Source organism: Lissotriton helveticus, chromosome 8 (genome assembly GCF_964261635.1).
Source record: "Lissotriton helveticus chromosome 8, aLisHel1.1, whole genome shotgun sequence".
NCBI classification, from domain to species: Eukaryota; Metazoa; Chordata; class Amphibia; order Caudata; family Salamandridae; genus Lissotriton; species Lissotriton helveticus.
In genome coordinates this window covers 1,605,081,315-1,605,106,676 of record NC_136069.1, presented here as the reverse complement: position 1 = coordinate 1,605,106,676, position 25,362 = coordinate 1,605,081,315, and positions in this window count along the sequence as shown.

Here is a 25,362-nt window from a genome sequence, read left to right as displayed (position 1 = left end):
AAAAATACAGCGTTTCTCTGGGGCCTACAAGAGAGCGCTTGGAGGCACAATTACAGCGCTTCTATGGGACATTCAAGAAAGCGCTTGGAGTGAAATTACAGCGCTTCCCTGGGCACTACCTCAGTTCCTCACATGACAGCGCTTGGCCACAGGCAATGCTGGGGACAGCGCTTCAGCAGGCAATCAGGTTTAGATAATAGCACCCTGCAGGTACAGCACTTCACAAGGCAGCAACCCCCTTCAGTACCTCAGCACTCTTCACAGGGACAGCAAAGGAGCATTGGGGGAGTAGGGAGTCAGCACTTCAGAAGGCAGCAACTTCTAGAGCCACAGAAGTTCTTGGTGACACAGCGCTTCAGGGGGATAGCACTTTTCAGGATTCACAGCGCTAAGATATAGCAGGCAATTCACAGCAGAGGTAGCGCTCGGCAGACAGTTCATTCCAGGTAGCGCTGCTGAAGGGCACCACAGAATATAGCGCTTCAGGCAGGAATCACGCCCAGGATTCTAGCGCTTCACAGACAGCAGGGTGCAGGGCTATAGCGCTTTGGCCCACACGAGGTGGGGGCAAGACCAGCAGGTCTAATAACATTCAGTTCAGGGTGCTGCAGTTCAGGCAAATATAGCGCTTCAGAAGGCAGCAACCCCCTCCATTACTTCAGCGCTCTTCACAGGGTCAGCAAAGGCAGCGCTAGATATACAGGACAGGTGACACCCCAGTAGCAGGTTAGCAAGGGAGACCCCAGGTGACATCAGGAAACGCAGGGTCAGTACCGCGCCAATACCTGTTTGCTTCTTCAAAAGTCCTATGATGATTTAATTTCTTCTTAGCGCTTTAGGTTTCTTGCGCCCTTGTAAATAGAGGCTTAGTTTCTTGTTGGCGTGATGTTTCTTGCGCCCTTGTAAATAGAAGCTTAGTTTCTTGTTGGCGTGATGTTCCTTACGCCCTTAGTTTTGTTGCTTGGTTTCTTGTTCCTTGAAGGGGGGAATAGTTTGGTGGCTGGTGTTCCAAGTTCTTCTCAGCCAATCCCTTCAAGTGGTCCCTGGGGGTTCCCTGCCGCGGGGTTAGGTCAGTGGGGGGGGTACAGGATGCCTCAATACTTGTAAAGCAGCACACTAGGCCCTGTCATTCCAGCATCATAAGACCCTGCCCTGACCCCCACTGCCTATCCTCCTGCGTAGGTACTTCCCCAGGTCTCCCCTTAGTCCCTCTGACAGGAAAGTTTACCTTCCTTTCCTTATACAGTGCCAGTTGACAGTTGGCAGTGGCAGTTGGTGTCACCTCACCTGTTCCAGAAGGTTCCAGGGGGTTCTAGGAGGTTCCACCATTCTACCTGTGGGCAGGCTGGCAGGCTAAGTTGATACATTGTTTGGAGGGTTCCAGCCAGGCCCTGGCCACTAGAATGCGCCCACTAAACCCCGCTGCAGCAGCAGTGGTCAGTGGCAGCCATGTTAGGGGTATAAGACACCTGCATCTTAACATCAGTTTCACAGTACACAGGGCTTTCCTCACTACACAAGGCCTATACATTGTTGTTACCATGAGGGCATTCTGATTTAAAAGGGAAATAAAAAGGCGAAAAATTTTGGGGAAAGGGCCAAGTCTCACACATTTCCCCCCCAGCCAAAAGCCAGGGTAGACCGATCATTCCCTTGATGGGCTTCCCTGCTTGGGGCGGAAAAAGGTGGACGCAGGCCCAATACCACCATGACATCCTCGCTAATCCAACCACCCCACTGGTGTTCCTAGTGGGATGCGGCCAGGACAGACCTCCAATCCAGATGTCTCTGGCCCTTACTCTCTCTCAGAGTGGGGGGCAGTCGCCCCAGGCCCGTGGTACCTTTTTCCACTCTCCTCCTCAACCTAGGGTCTAAACCCTTAAGTTGAATTGGTGACAGGGGCGAGACCTACCTCTCCCTGCACCCCCTACCAGGGTTCCACACCCTCCCTCCTGGATGACACATCGGGACAGCCTAGTCTCCCAACCTGGGGTTCTCTTAAAGAACACTCCAGGCCCAGTGACCACAGCTGGGGCACCTCGGGACACCCCTGAGAGTCACAACCGGGGGAACTCTGAATACAGAGATTCCTCCCGCCAGGTCAGGCAACCCCTGAACCTGGCCACCCAACCCAGGATCTTAACCCCGTGGCTGGACCGGTGCCAGAGGAGAGTCCTTCCTCCCTCTGCACCCCCTTCCAGGGTTCCGCACCCTCCTCCCCGGATAGGTACCCCTGGAAGTCACAACCGGGGGAACTCTGAATACAGAGATTCCTCCCGCCAGGTCAGGCAACCCCTGAACCTGGCCACCCAACCCAGGATCTTTAACCCCGTGGCTGGACCAGTGCCAGAGGAGAGTCCTTCCTCCCTCTGCACCCCCTTCCAGGGTTCCGCACCCTCCTCCCCGGATAGGTACCCCTGGAAGTCACACTGGTAGGGTCCATAGTTACTGGTACCCCACCCTCCAGGTCAGGCAATCCCTGCACCTGAAACCCCAGTCCAGGTTCTACACCCCGTGACTGGTCCAAACCCCGAACCTCGGGTACGCTGCCACCATGGAAGTACCTGGCACACATGATTTCAAGGTCTTCAGCTCTGTCTCTGTTTAGCTGAAGCCTGTGCACCAGCTTCCCTTCCTTCATTGCAAGGCTCACACTCTCCCTTTTCTGCTCTAACCTCTTTGATGACACACACCCCCTTCCAAGGTTCTCTGGTGTGCCCGCCTCCCTGGGTGTGACCTGCCCCTCCTGTCCCCATCCCCTCTCCCCTCTGGGTGGGCTCCTACCCGTGCCCCCAAAGTGGTACGGAGTTCCTTCTTCCCGCCGCCCAACAGGCACCCCCATCCCCTGACAACACTCCAGTACGCCAGGTGGGGACTCAGATAATTCAGGAAAAAGGTTCTAGGATGTGGCGACAGAATGAGGTCCAACAGGCCCTGATACACTCACAGGCTAGACAGTGGAGGGGTCAATTACTAAGGCTTACACACACAATAATTGTGCAGCCCAATTGCTGTGCACCCTGTCCCAATGGAGGGTGCTGCATGGTCACAGGTCCTGGATCCCACCGCTGCCACCAATATGTTGGAACTGGGGTCACCAGTCCCCTAGGGTAGCATGGCACGAGCGGGTAGGCATCCGAAAGCACATGTGTTAAGCGATCATGCAGCACACACTCACACTGAGACAGAAACCTGGGCACGCAATAAATGACTCCACTCCAGAGCTTGTATAAAAACAAGTGATTTGTATTAAGATAAATAATTAAATAGAGCAGGATCAGGGAAATCATAAATTCATTTAAAATACATGTGTCTCAAGACTTGCAATCAATATTGGATGAATAAATATCCGTTCTGCAATAAATATTAAATATTGGATCAATAAATAGTTAAATACATTTTTAGTGGGACATAGGCCCGACCTACGCCTTGCTTCTTGGTCAGTACCTGAAAGGAATACATCTCAAAGTCATAAGAACAACACTGCATTAAGCATCAATATCCATTTCCTCAGGTAAACAAAGGGACAGTTCCATAACAGAAACATCTCCCCGCTGTAGGAATAAACAATTCGTTAAGTGTAGTTCAAACATTTCCTTAAATATGAAACATTTCATTTGCCACAAAAGTATGTGGACGTAACTCTCCTCCTGTAATAGGAATTAAACATTTCATTAAGAATAATTATTCCATATAACAAGGTTGGGCATCCCTTTGGGAGAACTTCTCATTGGGCCCAGCTAACCATTGCATTAGCCAGCACTAACTAGGAGAAAACATTGCAATCTAGGTAACCATCCCCTTGTGCAGGTTTAACTGTATCAGGGCTACACCAACATTCCATCAGGGAAGTAGAAATCCCTACATTGAGCAGGTGTAAGTAGATCTCTGTTATAGCAGGGGTATGAGACCCTTCCCTGGGCAGGAGTAAACATTGCCTCAAATGAGGTCAACACCTTTCATTAGGCATAAAGTATTCCTTTAGGCATCACACACCATCCTATTACCTGATGCCTGAACAGGCAGGACCTTCCCCCTATTAATCAGGAGCTTACAGGTAAAACATTTCCTGCAATAGAGATAATCAGTTTAGCAGAAGTAAAACACTTCACTGAGGGTAAAACATTTCATTAACCATTTCCTTAGGCAGGAATGAAACTCCTATGGCAGGAATAAAAACACGCCACTGCGGATAAAACATCTCATTAGGCAGTGTAACTATATCCTTATAGCATTAACGTTCCCCTACTCAGCAATCAACAGTTAACAACTCTTCAAGGCAGAGATAACCATTTTTAACAGGCAAGCCTGAGCTTAGAAGACTTGGTTTATACATGTAAAACCTTTTAGTAAATGTAAACATTTCTTTAAAGCAAGGAGCACCTCACTCCATAACTGTGGACATGTGCTCCACCTTTCAACCAACATGAATAAATGTTTCATTAGTCAGCAGACAAAGTTCATTATGCAGCTGTTGGCATTTCCACCCCCAGGCCAGGATCAACATTCTAATTCCTACATTAAGCAGGCATAAACCTCTCAGCACCCAAGAGTAATCCTGTAAATAAGTAGAGGTTATAACACTGGGGCAGGGGTGTAATAAAACTTCTATAGTTCAGAATAATCCTGGTTCCAAGCAGGAATAACCACTTCAAAACTCTTCCCCAATCATAGGTAACATCCCCCTAATCAGGAGTAAACATTACAGGGAAGGAATCAGGCATAGGCATTTCATTAAGTAACTTATAAATAGAACATTACTCATTGCTAAAGAGCAACATCTCATTAAGCAAGCACAAACCTTGCTTTAGATTAGTAAAACATTTCTGTTAATTAAGGTGAACATTTCAATAAGCAATTCAGTAAAGCATTCTCAATGAGCATTTTACTATGCCTTGGACTCCCCTATGCAGGGCTAAGCCATCGCAGGTGAACTCAGTATGTCTTTAGGCCTACGCCGGAACCAGGGCCCAAACAGTTAATGAATGGCAAGCCTGTCCTCAGGCATAAACAGTAACTTAATGGCCTCCACGTCACTAGAGGCACATAGGGGCCAACAGGTGGGCACTTAAGGTCAAAAATACAGCGTTTCTCTGGGGCCTACAAGAGAGCGCTTGGAGGCACAATTACAGCGCTTCTATGGGACATTCAAGAAAGCGCTTGGAGTGAAATTACAGCGCTTCCCTGGGCACTACCTCAGTTCCTCACATGACAGCGCTTGGCCACAGGCAATGCTGGGGACAGCGCTTCAGCAGGCAATCAGGTTTAGATAATAGCACCCTGCAGGTACAGCACTTCACAAGGCAGCAACCCCCTTCAGTACCTCAGCACTCTTCACAGGGACAGCAAAGGAGCGTTGGGGGAGCAGGGAGTCAGCACTTCAGAAGGCAGCAACTTCTAGAGCCACAGAAGTTCTTGGTGACACAGCGCTTCAGGGGGATAGCGCTTTTCAGGATTCACAGCGCTAAGATATAGCAGGCAATTCACAGCAGAGGTAGCGCTCGGCAGACAGTTCATTCCAGGTAGCGCTGCTGAAGGGCACCACAGAATATAGCGCTTCAGGCAGGAATCACGCCCAGGATTCTAGCGCTTCACAGACAGCAGGGTGCAGGGCTATAGCGCTTTGGCCCACACGAGGTGGGGGCAAGACCAGCAGGTCTAATAACATTCAGTTCAGGGTGCTGCAGTTCAGGCAAATATAGCGCTTCAGAAGGCAGCAACCCCCTCCATTACTTCAGCGCTCTTCACAGGGTCAGCAAAGGCAGCGCTAGATATACAGGACAGGTGACACCCCAGTAGCAGGTTAGCAAGGGAGACCCCAGGTGACATCAGGAAACGCAGGGTCAGTACCGCGCCAATACCTGTTTGCTTCTTCAAAAGTCCTATGATGATTTAATTTCTTCTTAGCGCTTTAGGTTTCTTGCGCCCTTGTAAATAGAGGCTTAGTTTCTTGTTGGCGTGATGTTTCTTGCGCCCTTGTAAATAGAAGCTTAGTTTCTTGTTGGCGTGATGTTCCTTACGCCCTTAGTTTTGTTGCTTGGTTTCTTGTTCCTTGAAGGGGGGAATAGTTTGGTGGCTGGCGTTCCAAGTTCTTCTCAGCCAATCCCTTCAAGTGGTCCCTGGGGGTTCCCTGCCGCGGGGTTAGGTCAGTGGGGGGGGTACAGGATGCCTCAATACTTGTAAAGCAGCACACTAGGCCCTGTCATTCCAGCATCATAAGACCCTGCCCTGACCCCCACTGCCTATCCTCCTGCGTAGGTACTTCCCCAGGTCTCCCCTTAGTCCCTCTGACAGGAAAGTTTACCTTCCTTTCCTTATACAGTGCCAGTTGACAGTTGGCAGTGGCAGTTGGTGTCACCTCACCTGTTCCAGAAGGTTCCAGGGGGTTCTAGGAGGTTCCACCATTCTACCTGTGGGCAGGCTGGCAGGCTAAGTTGATACATTGTTTGGAGGGTTCCAGCCAGGCCCTGGCCACTAGAATGCGCCCACTAAACCCCGCTGCAGCAGCAGTGGTCAGTGGCAGCCATGTTAGGGGTATAAGACACCTGCATCTTAACATCAGTTTCACAGTACACAGGGCTTTCCTCACTACACAAGGCCTATACATTGTTGTTACCATGAGGGCATTCTGATTTAAAAGGGAAATAAAAAGGCGAAAAATTTTGGGGAAAGGGCCAAGTCTCACACATCTCCCCCCCAGCCAAAAGCCAGGGTAGACCGATCATTCCCTTGATGGGCTTCCCTGCTTGGGGCGGAAAAAGGTGGACGCAGGCCCAATACCACCATGACATCCTCGCTAATCCAACCACCCCACTGGTGTTCCTAGTGGGATGCGGCCAGGACAGACCTCCAATCCAGATGTCTCTGGCCCTTACTCTCTCTCAGAGTGGGGGGCAGTCGCCCCAGGCCCGTGGTACCTTTTTCCACTCTCCTCCTCAACCTAGGGTCTAAACCCTTAAGTTGAATTGGTGACAGGGGCGAGACCTACCTCTCCCTGCACCCCCTACCAGGGTTCCGCACCCTCCCTCCTGGATGACACATCGGGACAGCCTAGTCTCCCAACCTGGGGTTCTCTTAAAGAACACTCCAGGCCCAGTGACCACAGCTGGGGCACCTCGGGACACCCCTGAGAGTCACAACCGGGGGAACTCTGAATACAGAGATTCCTCCCGCCAGGTCAGGCAACCCCTGAACCTGGCCACCCAACCCAGGATCTTAACCCCGTGGCTGGACCGGTGCCAGAGGAGAGTCCTTCCTCCCTCTGCACCCCCTTCCAGGGTTCCGCACCCTCCTCCCCGGATAGGTACCCCTGGAAGTCACAACCGGGGGAACTCTGAATACAGAGATTCCTCCCGCCAGGTCAGGCAACCCCTGAACCTGGCCACCCAACCCAGGATCTTTAACCCCGTGGCTGGACCAGTGCCAGAGGAGAGTCCTTCCTCCCTCTGCACCCCCTTCCAGGGTTCCGCACCCTCCTCCCCGGATAGGTACCCCTGGAAGTCACACTGGTAGGGTCCATAGTTACTGGTACCCCACCCTCCAGGTCAGGCAATCCCTGCACCTGAAACCCCAGTCCAGGTTCTACACCCCGTGACTGGTCCAAACCCCGAACCTCGGGTACGCTGCCACCATGGAAGTACCTGGCACACATGATTTCAAGGTCTTCAGCTCTGTCTCTGTTTAGCTGAAGCCTGTGCACCAGCTTCCCTTCCTTCATTGCAAGGCTCACACTCTCCCTTTTCTGCTCTAACCTCTTTGATGACACACACCCCCTTCCAAGGTTCTCTGGTGTGCCCGCCTCCCTGGGTGTGACCTGCCCCTCCTGTCCCCATCCCCTCTCCCCTCTGGGTGGGCTCCTACCCGTGCCCCCAAAGTGGTACGGAGTTCCTTCTTCCCTCCGCCCAACAGGCACCCCCATCCCCTGACAACACTCCAGTACGCCAGGTGGGGACTCAGATAATTCAGGAAAAAGGTTCTAGGATGTGGCAACAGAATGAGGTCCAACAGGCCCTGATACACTCACAGGCTAGACAGTGGAGGGGTCAATTACTAAGGCTTACACACACAATAATTGTGCAGCCCAATTGCTGTGCACCCTGTCCCAATGGAGGGTGCTGCATGGTCACAGGTCCTGGATCCCACCGCTGCCACCAATATGTTGGAACTGGGGTCACCAGTCCCCTAGGGTAGCATGGCACGAGCGGGTAGGCATCCGAAAGCACATGTGTTAAGCGATCATGCAGCACACACTCACACTGAGACAGAAACCTGGGCACGCAATAAATGACTCCACTCCAGAGCTTGTATAAAAACAAGTGATTTGTATTAAGATAAATAATTAAATAGAGCAGGATCAGGGAAATCATAAATTCATTTAAAATACATGTGTCTCAAGACTTGCAATCAATATTGGATGAATAAATATCCGTTCTGCAATAAATATTAAATATTGGATCAATAAATAGTTAAATACATTTTTAGTGGGACATAGGCCCGACCTACGCCTTGCTTCTTGGTCAGTACCTGAAAGGAATACATCTCAAAGTCATAAGAACAACACTGCATTAAGCATCAATATCCATTTCCTCAGGTAAACAAAGGGACAGTTCCATAACAGAAACATCTCCCCGCTGTAGGAATAAACAATTCGTTAAGTGAAGTTCAAACATTTCCTTAAATATGAAACATTTCATTTGCCACAAAAGTATGTGGACGTAACTCTCCTCCTGTAATAGGAATTAAACATTTCATTAAGAATAATTATTCCATATAACAAGGTTGGGCATCCCTTTGGGAGAACTTCTCATTGGGCCCAGCTAACCATTGCATTAGCCAGCACTAACTAGGAGAAAACATTGCAATCTAGGTAACCATCCCCTTGTGCAGGTTTAACTGTATCAGGGCTACACCAACATTCCATCAGGGAAGTAGAAATCCCTACATTGAGCAGGTGTAAGTAGATGTCTGTTATAGCAGGGGTATGAGACCCTTCCCTGGGCAGGAGTAAACATTGCCTCAAATGAGGTCAACACCTTTCATTAGGCATAAAGTATTCCTTTAGGCATCACACACCATCCTATTACCTGATGCCTGAACAGGCAGGACCTTCCCCCTATTAATCAGGAGCTTACAGGTAAAACATTTCCTGCAATAGAGATAATCAGTTTAGCAGAAGTAAAACACTTCACTGAGGGTAAAACATTTCATTAACCATTTCCTTAGGCAGGAATGAAACTCCTATGGCAGGAATAAAAACACGCCACTGCGGATAAAACATCTCATTAGGCAGTGTAACTATATCCTTATAGCATTAACGTTCCCCTACTCAGCAATCAACAGTTAACAACTCTTCAAGGCAGAGATAACCATTTTTAACAGGCAAGCCTGAGCTTAGAAGACTTGGTTTATGCATGTAAAACCTTTTAGTAAATGTAAACATTTCTTTAAAGCAAGGAGCACCTCACTCCATAACTGTGGGCATGTGCTCCACCTTTCAACCAACATGAATAAATGTTTCATTAGTCAGCAGACAAAGTTCATTATGCAGCTGTTGGCGTTTCCACCCCCAGGCCAGGATCAACATTCTAATTCCTACATTAAGCAGGCATAAACCTCTCAGCACCCAAGAGTAATCCTGTAAATAAGTAGAGGTTATAACACTGGGGCAGGGGTGTAATAAAACTTCTATAGTTCAGAATAATCCTGGTTCCAAGCAGGAATAACCACTTCAAAACTCTTCCCCAATCATAGGTAACATCCCCCTAATCAGGAGTAAACATTACAGGGAAGGAATCAGGCATAGGCATTTCATTAAGTAACTTATAAATAGAACATTACTCATTGCTAGAGAGCAACATCTCATTAAGCAAGCACAAACCTTGCTTTAGATTAGTAAAACATTTCTGTTAATTAAGGTGAACATTTCAATAAGCAATTCAGTAAAGCATTCTCAATGAGCATTTTACTATGCCTTGGACTCCCCTATGCAGGGCTAAGCCATCGCAGGTGAACTCAGTATGTCTTTAGGCCTACGCCGGAACCAGGGCCCAAACAGTTAATGAATGGCAAGCCTGTCCTCAGGCATAAACAGTAACTTAATGGCCTCCACGTCACTAGAGGCACATAGGGGCCAACAGGTGGGCACTTAAGGTCAAAAATACAGCGTTTCTCTGGGGCCTACAAGAGAGCGCTTGGAGGCACAATTACAGCGCTTCTATGGGACATTCAAGAAAGCGCTTGGAGTGAAATTACAGCGCTTCCCTGGGCACTACCTCAGTTCCTCACATGACAGCGCTTGGCCACAGGCAATGCTGGGGACAGCGCTTCAGCAGGCAATCAGGTTTAGATAATAGCACCCTGCAGGTACAGCACTTCACAAGGCAGCAACCCCTTCAGTACCTCAGCACTCTTCACAGGGACAGCAAAGGAGCGTTGGGGGAGCAGGGAGTCAGCGCTTCAGAAGGCAGCAACTTCTAGAGCCACAGAAGTTCTTGGTGACACAGCGCTTCAGGGGGATAGCGCTTTTCAGGATTCACAGCGCTACGATATAGCAAGCAATTCACAGCAGAGGTAGCGCTCGGCAGACAGTTCATTCCAGGTAGCGCTGCTGAAGGGCACCACAGAATATAGCGCTTCAGGCAGGAATCACGCCCAGGATTCTAGCGCTTCACAGACAGCAGGGTGCAGGGCTATAGCGCTTTGGCCCACACGAGGTGGGGGCAAGACCAGCAGGTCTAATAACATTCAGTTCAGGGTGCTGCAGTTCAGGCAAATATAGCGCTTCAGAAGGCAGCAACCCCCTCCATTACTTCAGCGCTCTTCACAGGGTCAGCAAAGGCAGCGCTAGATATACAGGACAGGTGACACCCCAGTAGCAGGTTAGCAAGGGAGACCCCAGGTGACATCAGGAAACGCAGGGTCAGTACCGCGCCAATACCTGTTCGCTTCTTCAAAAGTCCTATGATGATTTAATTTCTTCTTAGCGCTTTAGGTTTCTTGTGCCCTTGTAAATAGAGGCTTAGTTTCTTGTTGGCGTGATGTTTCTTGCGCCCTTGTAAATAGAAGCTTAGTTTCTTGTTGGCGTGATGTTCCTTACGCCCTTAGTTTTGTTGCTTGGTTTCTTGTTCCTTGAAGGGGGGAATAGTTTGGTGGCTGGTGTTCCAAGTTCTTCTCAGCCAATCCCTTCAAGTGGTCCCTGGGGGTTCCCTGCCGCGGGGTTAGGTCAGTGGGGGGGGTACAGGATGCCTCAATACTTGTAAAGCAGCACACTAGACCCTGTCATTCCAGCATCATAAGACCCTGCCCTGACCCCCACTGCCTATCCTCCTGCGTAGGTACTTCCCCAGGTCTCCCCTTAGTCCCTCTGACAGGAAAGTTTACCTTCCTTTCCTTATACAGTGCCAGTTGACAGTTGGCAGTGGCAGTTGGTGTCACCTCACCTGTTCCAGAAGGTTCCAGGGGGTTCTAGGAGGTTCCACCATTCTACCTGTGGGCAGGCTGGCAGGCTAAGTTGATACATTGTTTGGAGGGTTCCAGCCAGGCCCTGGCCACTAGAATGCGCCCACTAAACCCCGCTGCAGCAGCAGTGGTCAGTGGCAGCCATGTTAGGGGTATAAGACACCTGCATCTTAACATCAGTTTCACAGTACACAGGGCTTTCCTCACTACACAAGGCCTATACATTGTTGTTACCATGAGGGCATTCTGATTTAAAAGGGAAATAAAAAGGCGAAAAATTTTGGGGAAAGGGCCAAGTCTCACAGTTGTGTTCTGTGGTTTTTAATATCGTCAAATGAAATTATGAAACCCTACTATCTACAACAATTACCAAGTTAAAATCATGGAATAAGCTACCACTCACCATTATTGGGTGAGTAAACATTATTAAAATGGACCTCCTCCCAAATTGTTTATATTTGTTAAGGGCTCTTTCTTTTTTTAGATGTCTAGAAGGTGCTATCAGTAGCTTTATCTGGGGGTATTGACGCTCTAGACGCGCCAGCCATTTTGTGAAATCCTCCTATAAAACAGGGCTGGCTCTCACTTCCGGACTTTAAGCTTTACTCCTGGGCCACTTTTACTGGCCGCATACTTAGCTTACTGACATATGGAGATTTAAATCAAATACCCCTATATATTCAGCTCGGTCTGGGAGTTGAACCCAGGCTTTTCTTTTATCAGCTTGATGATCCCAATTATTACAAAAGGGTACACTTTAAAGTTCTCAAAGATATTATCTGTAGTTGGAAGGGGGTTTTTAAGAAATATTCTTTAGTCTTTTTTAATCAAGATACCCCTACATGGGATAATCCTGCTTTTCCTTTTATCTCTTGCGATGCAAGTTACAGAATATGGGCAGATTGCTGGATTACAACAATAGGCCAATTATTTGATTTAAATGGTTTTAGATTCTTTTCTGACGTGCAAAGTGCCTATAAATTACCTCATCATTCCTTCTTCAAATATCTTCAGTCGAGGGATTATATGAGGGTGGGCTGAGGGCATGGGCCGGGTATCAACAGCTCAGAGTTTTCCTCATAATATTTTAAGCCTGATATTAAACCAACAATTAGTATGACATATCAGGCACTCTCACAGCTAGTTATAAATGATACTCCATTATTGGCGGCAAAATGGAGTAGACTTCTTACATCCGAAGTTTCGGCTGGTGAGGTTCAAATGGTGTTAGACCTGTTGGTCTGCTCTGTATACTCTGTGAATCTCAAACTACAACATTAGTGCACGGTGTGTTTTTTATATTATGCTCTGGATGTTATTCTAAAATGAGGAGTAACTCCGTCAGTAGACAGGGAGGATAGAACCAGATGTCTTAAGTGTAACCTCCTTGCTGCGGATGTCTTGTATTTGTTTGCGCTTTGCCCGTGTATACAAACATTTTGGAAAGGGGTGGCAAGCTGTATGTCATTAGGTTTGGGCCTCCTGATACAACTGTCTCCTAAAGAGATAATGATGGGTTGTACACATGAATTTAAAGGAGGCTTGCAGTAATTGGTCAGAATTATGTTGATATCTGCCTGACTTTTTATTGCTCGAGCATGGATTTCAGAGACTGCCCCTAAAGATGCAGAATGGTGCACTCTTCTTTATCAGATATATGAATTAGAATCTGCTTTTGCTAAGGATAAATGCCTTTCTTCATTGCTAAAATTTGATAAGATTTGGAAGAATTTTAGATGGGATTTTATCAATGCTCATGATGTTTAATAAAGTATAGCAGAGCATAGTAACAGTTTTATCTCCTAGCTATACGTGCCCACACAGTTTATAATTTATATTATATATTATCATAGTTTTAGCCTGTTTAGTAGTAGTGGGATTTTTAATTTAATGATTGGAATCAATCGGGTATATCTACCCGTACCTTTGGATTCTCTACGGATGTTTGATTACATGTGCTGTTGGAGGGGGGGGGGGTGAGGGGTCCTTTCCTACTGATGTTTTATTCTGTATGAAATGCACTTGATGTATTGTTTTATGACATGACCAAAAAAGTTTAAAAGAAAAAAAGAAAAACTTTGTAAATGCTACATTAACTGAAGCAGACGCACATTGCACAGCCAACACTGTAGTGCCGAAGTGATCCATGCCGTAGTTAGGTCATGGGTGACAAAATACCAGGGTATACTAATAATTTATCAATAAGTGAAGGACGGGTCCCTCTAGGGCCATGGGGTTCTTACGACCACCTGCTATGCCTTCCCAAAATGAAGAGTCGGTCAGACAGTAGAGAATGAGAACTTACATTTATTCAGGTATGTACTCTGCAGAGGAGCCCAGTCAGACCTTCACCCTATGATGTCTGTCGAGGGGACTGACTCCCCAGGGTACGCTAATATATAATAAACCTTTCTGGAGACTTTCGACCATGCCTCTGGTGAAAAATTACCGGCTTGAGCGGGGCATGAACAAAGGAGGTACACAGAGATTTGCTAGCTCCTGCCAGAGGGGTGCATTATCAGTAGTTCAAGGCCACTGTGCCGAGTCTCAGCATCTCCTAACGCGGGTGCAGAACTACATGAAAAGATTAAAATGTGCAAATAGAATAACAGTTCATTAGCAAGTCGAGTTACAGCCTTGGGCAAAAGAGAATAATGAAGTACAATTTTCTGCGGAGGCAAGCCTGTTAGGGAAGTAAGGCCTAATGTGAGCACAGCCGAAGCAGTCTTCTAGTGGTTACAAAATACAAAATGGAGTCACAGGGGCTAACTAAGGCCTACATGACGTGGGTTCCATAACATGAATACAAATGGCGTCAATTTTAGCTACACATTGCTAACCTAACATGGCATAACGGGTGCACTGTGGAAAGGGAATTTTAAACCTAACAAACCATCCTTTTAGCATGAAGCTTTATTGCTATCTGGCTGTGTCTTTACAATTCTAGGTTGGGAGGGATATACTACCTAGCCATTCATTGGTCAAAGTGAAAACACAGCAAATGCAAGCATAACATTTTTTTTCCAAAGATCCCCTCATCGATTAACGTTATTGACTGTACTTCTTGCATCATCATGAGGGAGCACTTATTGTCACGTTTGGGCAACAGAACACTAGGAGTAAGTTTGCTTATGCAATAGGTGTAGCAGGCTGGGAGACAATTAATACATAGACATCACGTGAATATGACCCCTGCAATGGCTACCAGGACAAGAAGTATCTTCCGACCCCATGACGTCAATAAACCCCAGAGCCAACCCGAGAGGGACCATGTGCCATTGTCTTTGTGAAGTTCAGAAGCTAGTCTGTGCAATTTCTGTATTGCAGAATATACAGCCGGGGCACTGTCTGGTATGTACACACAGCATCTGCTGCCGATGACGCAATAGGGTCCACCCCTGTTAGCCAAGATAAAATCTAAAACCATCCGGCTTTGAAGCAAGACAAGCCTCGTAGCCTGGAGCTCGACTGTAATATTGGTCAGTATGCCTGCAGTGGTATTAATGACTCCCTCAACTACCCTGGCCAGGCGTCGAATATTTTAGGCATTGAACATGAGGCCCCCAGAATGGTATGAACCCCTTCATTATGTCGGTAAACTGCTGCAAGGAAGTATCTGTTTGGTCAATATCGTCTGGATCTATAACCCTTTTAACATGGAAAACTGGGGCATCCCTACGCTGCAGGCTATGTATTCTGTGGTAGTTGGAAGGAGCTATATAAACGAGGGGAAGGAGATAAGATAGGTAGCATCGCCCGGACCATCCCTCAGGTAGCTACACATAACCACGATCACCACAAATGAAGTAAACATTGGGTGGTAGGATCAAAGGTGGGCTCTTGAGCATTCGCAATATGGAAGTGGTGTTGCATCTAGTGTTCTCTACCTCTATGTGTCCCGTCCCTTGAACACAAAATGGGGACGGCACATCCAACACTGCCAGGGGTATGGGCTTATTGTCAGTGACATTGCGAGCTTAGAAAGATTGTTAATATTCAGATATATTGAACTGCCAGAACCTATCTTTGTCCACCCCTGTTCTCTTCACCTTCCTACCTTCATTTGCCACACTGAGGCTAGAACTCAAGAATACTCGATCAAATCGTCTATCTTTAGGGGAAACACCATGTGGGGATCTATGCTGAGAATACACATTTATTGTCAGAGAACGGGAACTGGTGCCCCTGTGTTCCAAAGAGTCAGGCTGGGATAATTAGCAGATCAAACTAAGTGAGGTGAACCAACCCTCACAGCTATCAACAAGGGACAGAGGCATAGGCAGCAAATTCTTACTGTGATGCGTAACCGAGGGTAACAACCCACACACCCAGCATTTCTATGTGTTATAAACAGCATGTGTTTGATGCAATGTCTGAATAATCTTTATAGGAATTCCGGTGCTCTTCTTTGTGAGGTGCTGAAGTGCCAATAATATGTTCAGAAGATGTCAGTGTGGTACTTATCCAAGCATGCACAGGATATTTCTCTTCTAGAAAATACAGTACCCCAAATACAAAGAAAGCTAAATTATTAGCACCAATACCACTTTAGTCTTAGAGGACCAGGAGGACAAAACGGGACCATGCGGAGCGGGACGCGGAGCTGCAGAGGGCTGCTCCTCATCAGGAATGGGGCGACCAAAGGGATACATTTTCAGAAAACACTTTTGGGAATTGGAGCTGCAATACAACCGGCCAGAGGGGTATTCTTCTTTCCTGTGTCTGTTATGAGCCTCACAGGCAGGCTCCTATCGTTCATCAAACACTCCCATGGTGAAGCTGCACAATTGCAGCCCTTGCTGGAAAACAACCGCAGCCCTTATTGAGAAACTATCCTTCTTCTTTCAGGATAGGGCAACCTCCCTCCAGGGCAAATACCCTCAGCGATCCTGTCCAGTGTCCAGAGGCAGTGCACCAATGTTCTTCACTCTAATCTAAAGCAGGCACCAGAGGCGCAGCACCTAGAACCTAAGCTCAAGTCCTTCCCTAACTCCTAGATTGCTCTACCGGTGCACTGTTTCTGTCTGGGCCGCAGATTGTACCTGGTGCGCCCAGGCTCTTCCTCATTAACAAATAGGGCCAGAACTCAGATTCAGTTCGGGATCGGTACTCAGATGTTTGCACGCCAGTTGCTGGAGTATCCGGGGCGACCCTTATCTCAGGTGGTATCGCCTCGAATAAGGCCTCGTCACTCTCCTTGTCTGTTCGTGTCCCTCTCATCCGGGCGTTGGAGAAAGGGACAAAACGGGGAACCAGCTCTCCTTCCTGGTTGGCGATCCCGTTGCACACCAAGATGTCGTATGGAAGACGAAGGGGCACCCTCTTCACGTGGGAGGCGTGGACCCAGTGCTTTTGGCCATCGATCTTCACTGCAGTGCAGGTGGCCAAAAGCACCTGGGCAGGTCCCCTCCACCTCGGCTCCAAACAATTTTTGCGCTGAATATGCAGAACATCACAAAATCCCCAGGCTGGATCTGGTGCCCTGGGCCCTCTGGCACAGGTTGTAGAGCAGTGTGTATCTGTTGGTGGAGAGAACGTAGACCCTTAGACAAGGCATACAAATAGTCAATCAAAAGAGGGTGCTCTATCTCAGAAAAACGCATGGGTCTTGGGATTCCCCAGATATTGGCAGGCCGTCCGAAGAGACCCTCATAGGGTGACAGCTAACCCTGGGCGTAGTTCGCATAATAGTGCTACGCGTAGCTATGGCAAGTGCTGTTCGCACTACGCAAGCTACGCGTAGCTACACAAACTGCGTAGTGCACCATGCAAAATGCTGTTCGCACTGATTGCACAGTGCCGGATGCTTGTCCGCACTGTGCAATCATTGCAAACCGTATCTTGCACAGTGCAAGCAGTTGTTTTCTGCCGCTCGAATAGATTTGTACTCGAGCAGCAGCTTTCTCAACGCGGACTGGTAGTTTTTCGTCGCGAGCATACGCGACCACTCGCAATGAGAAACCTGACCTACCCGCATTGAATATCTCGTCCGGGAGGTTTATTTTCCACGTTCGCGATCGGCAATTTCATGTTGCTGTTCGCAAACGAGGAAAAAGTCTTGCTGGGATGTTATTTTGCTCGCTTGCAGTCCCCAACTTGACATTTAGGGCCGCTGGCAAGCAAAAAATGCCCGCTACGTGTTTTTGCACTGTGCTATGTGCAATTCGCGTTCCGCGTAGTTGCACAAACTACGCGAGCGTAGCATAGTCCTATGCCCAGGGTTAGTGTCCTGGAATGTGCTGTCACCCTTGTGGACAATAACGCTAAGGACAACGCATATGGCCATTGCAATCCTGTGCTTTCATGTATTTTCGCTAGCTTCAGTTTGAGAGTACCATTGTACTTCTCAACAGACCTGCTGACTACGGGTGATTTTCTGAATGAAATGTCTGTGTAATCTGTAAGCCCTCACACACCAGATCAATGACTTTTGCATTGAAGTGGCTCCCATTGTCACTCCAGATCACGCATGGCAATACGTAGGGGGGGAAGTACTCTTTTAAAAGTGCCTTTGCCGTTGCCATGGCTGTATTCTCTTTGGTTGGGTAGGCCTCGATCCACATACTGAATGCGCAAACTACAGCTAGTACATATTTCAGGTTATTCATTCATTCCATCTCAATGAAATCCATTTGGAGAACCTCGAAAGGCAAGGAAGGCAGTAGAAAGTTACCAGCAGGTGTAGGGGTGCCCTTCCCAGGATTGTGCTTTTGGCAAACATTACAGTAATTTAAAAATGTGCGGCAACCTTAGGGATAGTTTCGTTCTGCCATACTGGGTCTAACAGTTTACATATCCCTTTGGCACTAATGTGCGCCGGGCCATAAGCCATGGTGATTACGGGGAGGATAAATGCATTTGGCAACAACCATCTCTGCTTCCCTGACAAATCAGTCCAGAACCCATCCTCATCCAAACGTCCTGTCCTCTCCTCCCACATTTCCAGTTGGTCTACAGTCCCCTCTCTTTGTATTTCCTTTACACTTTCCACTATATCCTCAAACATCCCATTGTCTGGAACCCATCGAGCAGGACCTGCCACAAATATTTTATTCATTTTTGATCTAGCTGTCTCCTTAGCTGTTTGGCCAGCAGAGGCATGACCCCCTTCTAACATCATCCACAACAGCCTTGTGTGCGTTGGACTTGATTATAGCCAACCTGTCCGGAAGCGTCAATGCTGGCAACAACCTAAGTATCAGGGGACCGTGCTGTATCCTTTGCCTATGGGATGTCAGGAACGCTCTCTCTTCCCAGAGGCGCCCAAAATTATGGGCCACCCCGAAGGCATACTGACTGTCAGTGTAAACATTAACAGCCAGTCCCTCACTCAACTCACAAGCTCTCAGAAGGGCGACTAACTGTGCTGCTTGGGCCGACTTGTATGAAATGCGAGATGTCTCAACTACAGTGCATAGCGTGGTTATCGCATAGGCATCAGTGGTAGTGCCTTCCAGCAATTTGAAACAAGAGCCATCGATATATAGTTCCTCTTGAGGGTCAGATAAGGGAACATCAGTCAGGTCTACCGTCCCTTTGTTTCCTCTTCGGTCTGGAAGAAGCAATCATGGACATCATTGTCCTTTTCTTCCGAAGGGAGGGGTAGTAACGTGGCTGGGTTCAAGGTAGCACATCTTTTGATGGTAATGGCGGAGCAAATAATGTTAGCTCATATCCAATGAGACACGCACTGGTGAGGTGATGCGTCTTTGTCTTGTTCAAAAGCGTGTCCACAGCATGAGGTACATAACTGTGAGGTCAGTATCAAGAACGAGCCTTGACGATTGCCTCATAGATACTGCCACTGCCACGGCAGCTCTCAGGCAGCTCTGGAGTGCTCTGGCAACATTATCCACAATGGCAGTGAAGTATGCACAGGGTCTCTGCTTACCACCAAAACCCTGTGATAGTAAATAGAGAGCGCAACCGTCAGCCTCATGCACAGAGAGCACAAAAGGCTTCTGGTAGTCAGGAGGGCCAAGCACAGGAGCAGAGCAAAGCGCAGTCTTTAATTGTTCCAAAGCTTGCTGGCATGCAGGCGTCCAAGGCAAAGGCTCATGCACATCTTTGGTGGTGAGGTAAAGAAAGGGTTTAGTTAGTAAGGAAAAATTCGGAATCCATTGCCGACAATACAAAGTTATCCCCAGTAACGCGTGTACCTCGCATTGGGTTTTAGGAACAGTCATGTTAGTAATAGCAGCTATGCATTCAGGTGTTAGCTTGCGACCCTCCTTCGACAGTAGGTGACCTAAGTAGGTGACCTCCTGTCGACAATACTAACATTTCTAAAGTGGCACCTTGTATCCATGTTGTGCCAAATGTAGCAACAATTTCATTGTGGCCTCTTTACAGTCTTCTTCAGTGTCTGAGGCCACTAGGAGATTGTCAACATATTGCAGCAACACATTACCAGAGGGAAGTTCCAAAGCATCTAATTGCATTTTCAAAGCCTGTCTATAAATACTGGGGCTTTCTGTATAGCCTTGTGGAGCACGACAGAATCTAAAACTCTGACCGGCTATTGCAAAACCGATCAGATGACGGCTGTTGGGTGTATTGGGATGCTAAAGAAAGCGTTTTTCAAATCAATTACTGAGAATAATTTAGCTGTTGGGGGAATCATTGTCAGGATCGTGGTAATGTCAGGGACCACAGGATATTGAGGAACCACAACTTTATTGACCTCTCTGGAACTCAGGGCATCCTGGCATTCTCCTTTATCTGTATAGAGACTGGTGGGATCTGGAGCAACCCCACATCTGTATCTCCTGTAGCCCATGTGTGCTGCACATATCAGAACTCAGGAGGGAGGGGATCATCGGTGCGAAGCATTGCTTAGCATGGGCAGCTAGCAGGCCAACAGTCATGTAAACCCCGTCTGGGTAACAGTACATTGTTGCTTTGCAATCTTTTCAACAGATCCAGTCCTATTAAGTTCTCCCCACAATTGGACATCAGTAGGAATGGTGAGTCAACTGTGAAGGGGCCAATAGTGAAAGCAAGGGGCTTGGAAATGGGGCTAACAACTGGTACGCCTGAGAAACCCACCAAAACATTGTTTTGGCCAGATAGAGCTGCCCATGGGACCAGTGAACGGGAAACAGAGCTATTCATAGCCCCTGTGTCAACCAGAAATTTCTCTGAGGTACCTTGTAAATCTGCAGTAACATACGGTCCATGCTGATCTATAAGCACCGGAACTAGTCCCTCGCCCTTGGCTATCCTAACTGTGAGACAACCATGTCACTTCGTCCATGTCATAGTCGTGGTGATAATACTGTCTTCCCCGAGGGTCATCAAAATAATTCCCGCTCTGCCTGTTGTAACATGCGTCCTCTGACTGCGTCCCTTCTCGACCTCCTCCTCGCCTTTGCCCTCTGCCTCCAAAACCCTGACCTCTCAGAGCCCCACCTTTCTGCAACAATTCCGGACACTCATTATGCCAATGTCCCTCCTTTTTACAGTACACACATTGGTTGGGTCCCACGGGAACATCTGAAGCTCCACCCCTGTTTGTTCGTGGTGGCCGTGGACCCAAACCCGAACCTCGTTCTCTACCTCTCCATTTCGCAACTCGCTGTATATACACCCTCATCTTCAAATCTTTCGACTTCTTTTCCACCCTTTCTTTATCCTCGTTCTCTCTTTGGTCATAGTACTGTGCCATACTCAATATTAACGACGGGGAGAACGTCGTCCAAGTACTTTCCGAAGCCTGCAACCTAGTGGCAACCTCAGGGACAAAGTTAGTGACGAATCTGTTCACAAACAAACGGACACCACCCTCTTGTGACAAATCCTGACCACTAAAGTCGAGAAACACCCCTTCGAATCTGGTGAAGAAATCTGACATACTCTCATCCTTTTTCTGACGACACGCAATCAACTTACCCATATCCACTTTCTTCGGAGGGATAAAGGAGTGCATATAGACAATAATACATCCCGGTAAAGCCAATAACTGCCTTTGGCGTCTCCCAGGCTTTTGCTCCTTATCCAATGCTCTAATCTCGTCCCATGTGCCGCCCAACTCCAGAGCATGGTCCTGCGTGTGGACCTGCCTCCATATATCAACCGGTACTAACACAGCAAAAAATAACTCTATGTCAGCTAATGTTATCACTGTGGAGGAGGCCGCCTCTGTCAGTTCTTTATAATATGCAGTTGTTTTTAGTTCGTGGGTCTGGCAACTTTCCAAGGAGTATAGATCCATTGCTCCTGAAACCGAGCTTCGACTCGCGGTCTTATTACTGTATCCGTAGAGTCGTGCAATTCTGGTATTTCAGGATGATAAATAGGATGGACTTCCCTCATGGGATACTGCGTCCCTAGCATAGGAACCTTCTGGAGTAACCTGCAGTGGTAACCCACCAAGGTACACATTACTGAAAACTTAATTTGGGGCCATGTCTGTAACATACACTCTGTCCCGTGTGTCATAGATGATCTGCGGTGAAGTACCATGGAAACACTTCTCCCACAATTCTATAAATGTGGCCAACATGTGTTTAAGAGCATGCTGCTGTATAAATGGCTCATAATCTTTCATCACATTCCACACATCCTCCCGCTATAGATCAGGTAACGGGCCCACTGGGCTGCCTGATTCACCACCATCTGTTTCTCCTTGGTACCCACAGCAGAGCGTACCAACACTTTTTCCATACAATCTCGCTCTGCAGCCCAATTGGCCACAGAGAATTCCTTGTGCAGGTGTCTCAGTATTCAACGGTGTTTGTGGCATCGCACCCATAGGGGAAAGGGCATATGCTGACACAGGCACCATCATGTAGGGGGACAGAGTTGTAGGTGTAAAAGGGAGTGTAGTGGTTGAAGCGGAGCCAAAGGACAGGGCAGAAGAAGGGAGAGCCAAGACAGGGGAAGTGGTGGTGTCCACCCCTGTGACTGGCGGGGATACGAGGGAGGCAAGTGGGGCTGTAGCTGGGATCGCAGAAGCGAATGGGGCTGGGCCCGAAGCAGCAGTACCAGAAGCATCAGATGGAACAGCCCCGGAGGTCGAAGACGAAGATGTTGGGACCATTGGATATATCCGATGTGGGGCATAGGGTGGTAGGGGTTGAGAATTCAAAAGCTCCTCAACAAGGTCATCTCCTTCCTCCCTAGCAACATACCTTTTGTCGGTATGTAGCCGAAACTTCCTATCTGCGCACTCGGGGCGTGGCTTAGCACGCAATGGAGAAGGACGCGCTGATGTAGAGCTCCGATCTGAGCTCCTCTTCTCCAGGCGATTTCTCAGTTAAATTTCTCCGTTTCCAGCCCAAATTCAAGGCGCTGCAGAGGGAAGCTGGCGGCTACAGGCGGGTGACTTTTGAGGCCCGGAGTGCAATCCCGCCCACACCGGAGGTCTTGCGACCCAAGCGGCGATTCCATTAACGCTAGACCGAGGCTTCAGTCACCGGTCGAGGCCCCGAGGTGCGGGCTAAAAGTAGAGGGGTTGCGACAGATTGGAGACGCTGTGCCTCGCGGAGGGGATTGCCGTGGCGATTCGGAGGTACGCTGGAGGTGCCCCTTTCACCCGACTGTTGCCTGTCCTGAGGTGGGTCCCCCCCCAATCTGCTGAACTAGATGCCCACTTGCGACGCCCGGGGGGCGAGGAGCACAACATTGACTGCGGAGCGGCCTGTGGAGCTGGAGTTGCCCGGGGTGGGGAGAGGCGGAGGCACTAACCACGAGGAGCCTGCACAGCGACCCCCCCCTGCGCACACGTACTGAGGCCTCACAGAGAAGGACCAGAGGTCTATAGGAGGCGCCTGGGGAGGCACATACGAGATCCATTGCCGAACGCTGGGCGTGAGTGCTGGGTGGGCCTGAAGCAGGACACTGACGGCCTCCCTCGCTGACGCGCCACTGGCGCATGGTGGACCATCGGGGCTATACGCGTCTGGGGCGCCCAGCAGAGCCGTCCCATTACAGCCCGCTGCACCCGGGCGCCAGTCCCCTTCCCCCCCCTCCAGCGCCCCTGGCACTAACCGGAGATATACGGACTGTGGGGCATCACCACGCTGAGCGCCGGCTCCCCACGCACTGCGCCGCCCATGTCTTGGGGTACCTGGACGAGAACTGGCTCTGGTAGTACACAAATGAAGGGGAGAATGGAGAAATCCACAAAACTAACAGATCCTGACTCAACTGCGACCAAGCTGGACACAATGCTGGTGGCTATTGAGCGATTGGAGAAGTCAATGCAACTCACCCACACCTCCCTGGAGATCGCGCTGAGGATGCAGAAGGGCGGGCACGAAGAAATAACGTAAGAATAGTAGGTGTGCCGGAACGATGGGAGGGAAGAGACCCTGTGAGGCATATGGAGGGCTGGCTGAAAACTCTATTACCAGACAGAGCGTTATCACCTCAATTTGTCGTGGAGCGAGCACACCGTGTACCGACGAGACCACTGCCTACGGGATCTAACCCCCGACCGATGCTCCTCAGAATATTGAATTACCGTGATCACGACTCCATATTGCGAGAAACCAGACAACTTCGAGACGTCCGCATTGAAAATGCCAAAACCATGTTCTTGCCAGATTACACGATTCAGGTTCAGCGTCAGAGACACTCCTTCCTAGCTGTCAAGCAAAGACTACGCCAACTGGATCTTAAGTATTCCCTCCTTTTTCCCGCCAGACTGCGAGTGGTAGCACTAGACAAAACGCACTTCTTTGCCAGCCCAGAGGAAGTTGAGGCTTGGCTAGACGGTGGAGTGACTGCGGAACCCAGACCAACATCAGTCCCTTCCTCATTGCCACGTTTCCGAGGGCCACAACGACGCCACAGGAACAGGTCATCGCCAGCTCGCAGGGTACGAGGAGAGACAGAATTTGGTCCACCTGAGGAACTCATACACAGTGAACAACAGGACGCTCTTAAAATGGTGGCGGAACTCAGTGGCTCCCCGAGCACAGATGCTGCCCTAGACGCTAGCCCGCGTGAATTGCCCAGCGATGATGAACACATCTATGGCCTACCTGACTCCCAGATGTCCACGGAGCAGCCGGACGTAACTCCACAAACTGCAGACCTGATTCATTGACTGGATGGTTCCATTACTTGCAACTGTTTCTTTGCCCTCCAGTAAATTTGAATTGCTGCCAGTCCAAACGTTGGCCGAGCCCTCGGCCCTGACGACGTCCAAAAACTGGATGCGTAATGCACCCTTTGCCATCGACATGGGTCGCAGTGAGTACTGGTGCTGGGGTGGTTCTACTCTGGGGGGGAGGTGTACTGGCGAGGGCTCCCCGGTAAACTGTCTGGGTGAGACTGAACTGGCTCCTCGCTGCCTGGGCGAGGAACTGTGGAAAATGCTGGGCCCTCTGATGGGATTTGTTTTGACTCTGGCACGCATATTTAATACGCTGTCCTATTTCTAGCTGGAACATTACACATCGGCTGCACCTGACATAAGATGCCTGGGGAAGGAGGCATCCATACTAATTGTTCAACAGTTGTAACATCGCGGCTGTGCCATGCGCGCAGCGACCCCCCTTGACTTGAATGTGTGTTACCTCATTAGAGAGTTTGGACGGCGACATGTTTATTTGCCGACCTTTTGGCATTCCCCATCTGTTGTGTTCCCCTAGGTTGCATGCACTATTTGGATTGCATTTTTATTTTTATTTGGCGCAGACTTCACTAGTAATTACTGATGTGTCTTTGGTGGTCGTGAACGGGGGAGCAGTGGGGAGGCCGGAGTGGTTACCTGCTGTGGAGATGTGGCGACTGCGGGGTGGGGAGATTACCTAAAGTTGTAAATGTCAATGGTTAATATATGTACGTGGAATGTACGGGGCATGCACACACCCTCGCGCAGATACCAAATTCATTCTTACCTTAAACGGCACCATATACATATAGCCCTCTTACAAGAAACACATCTGAGTGGTG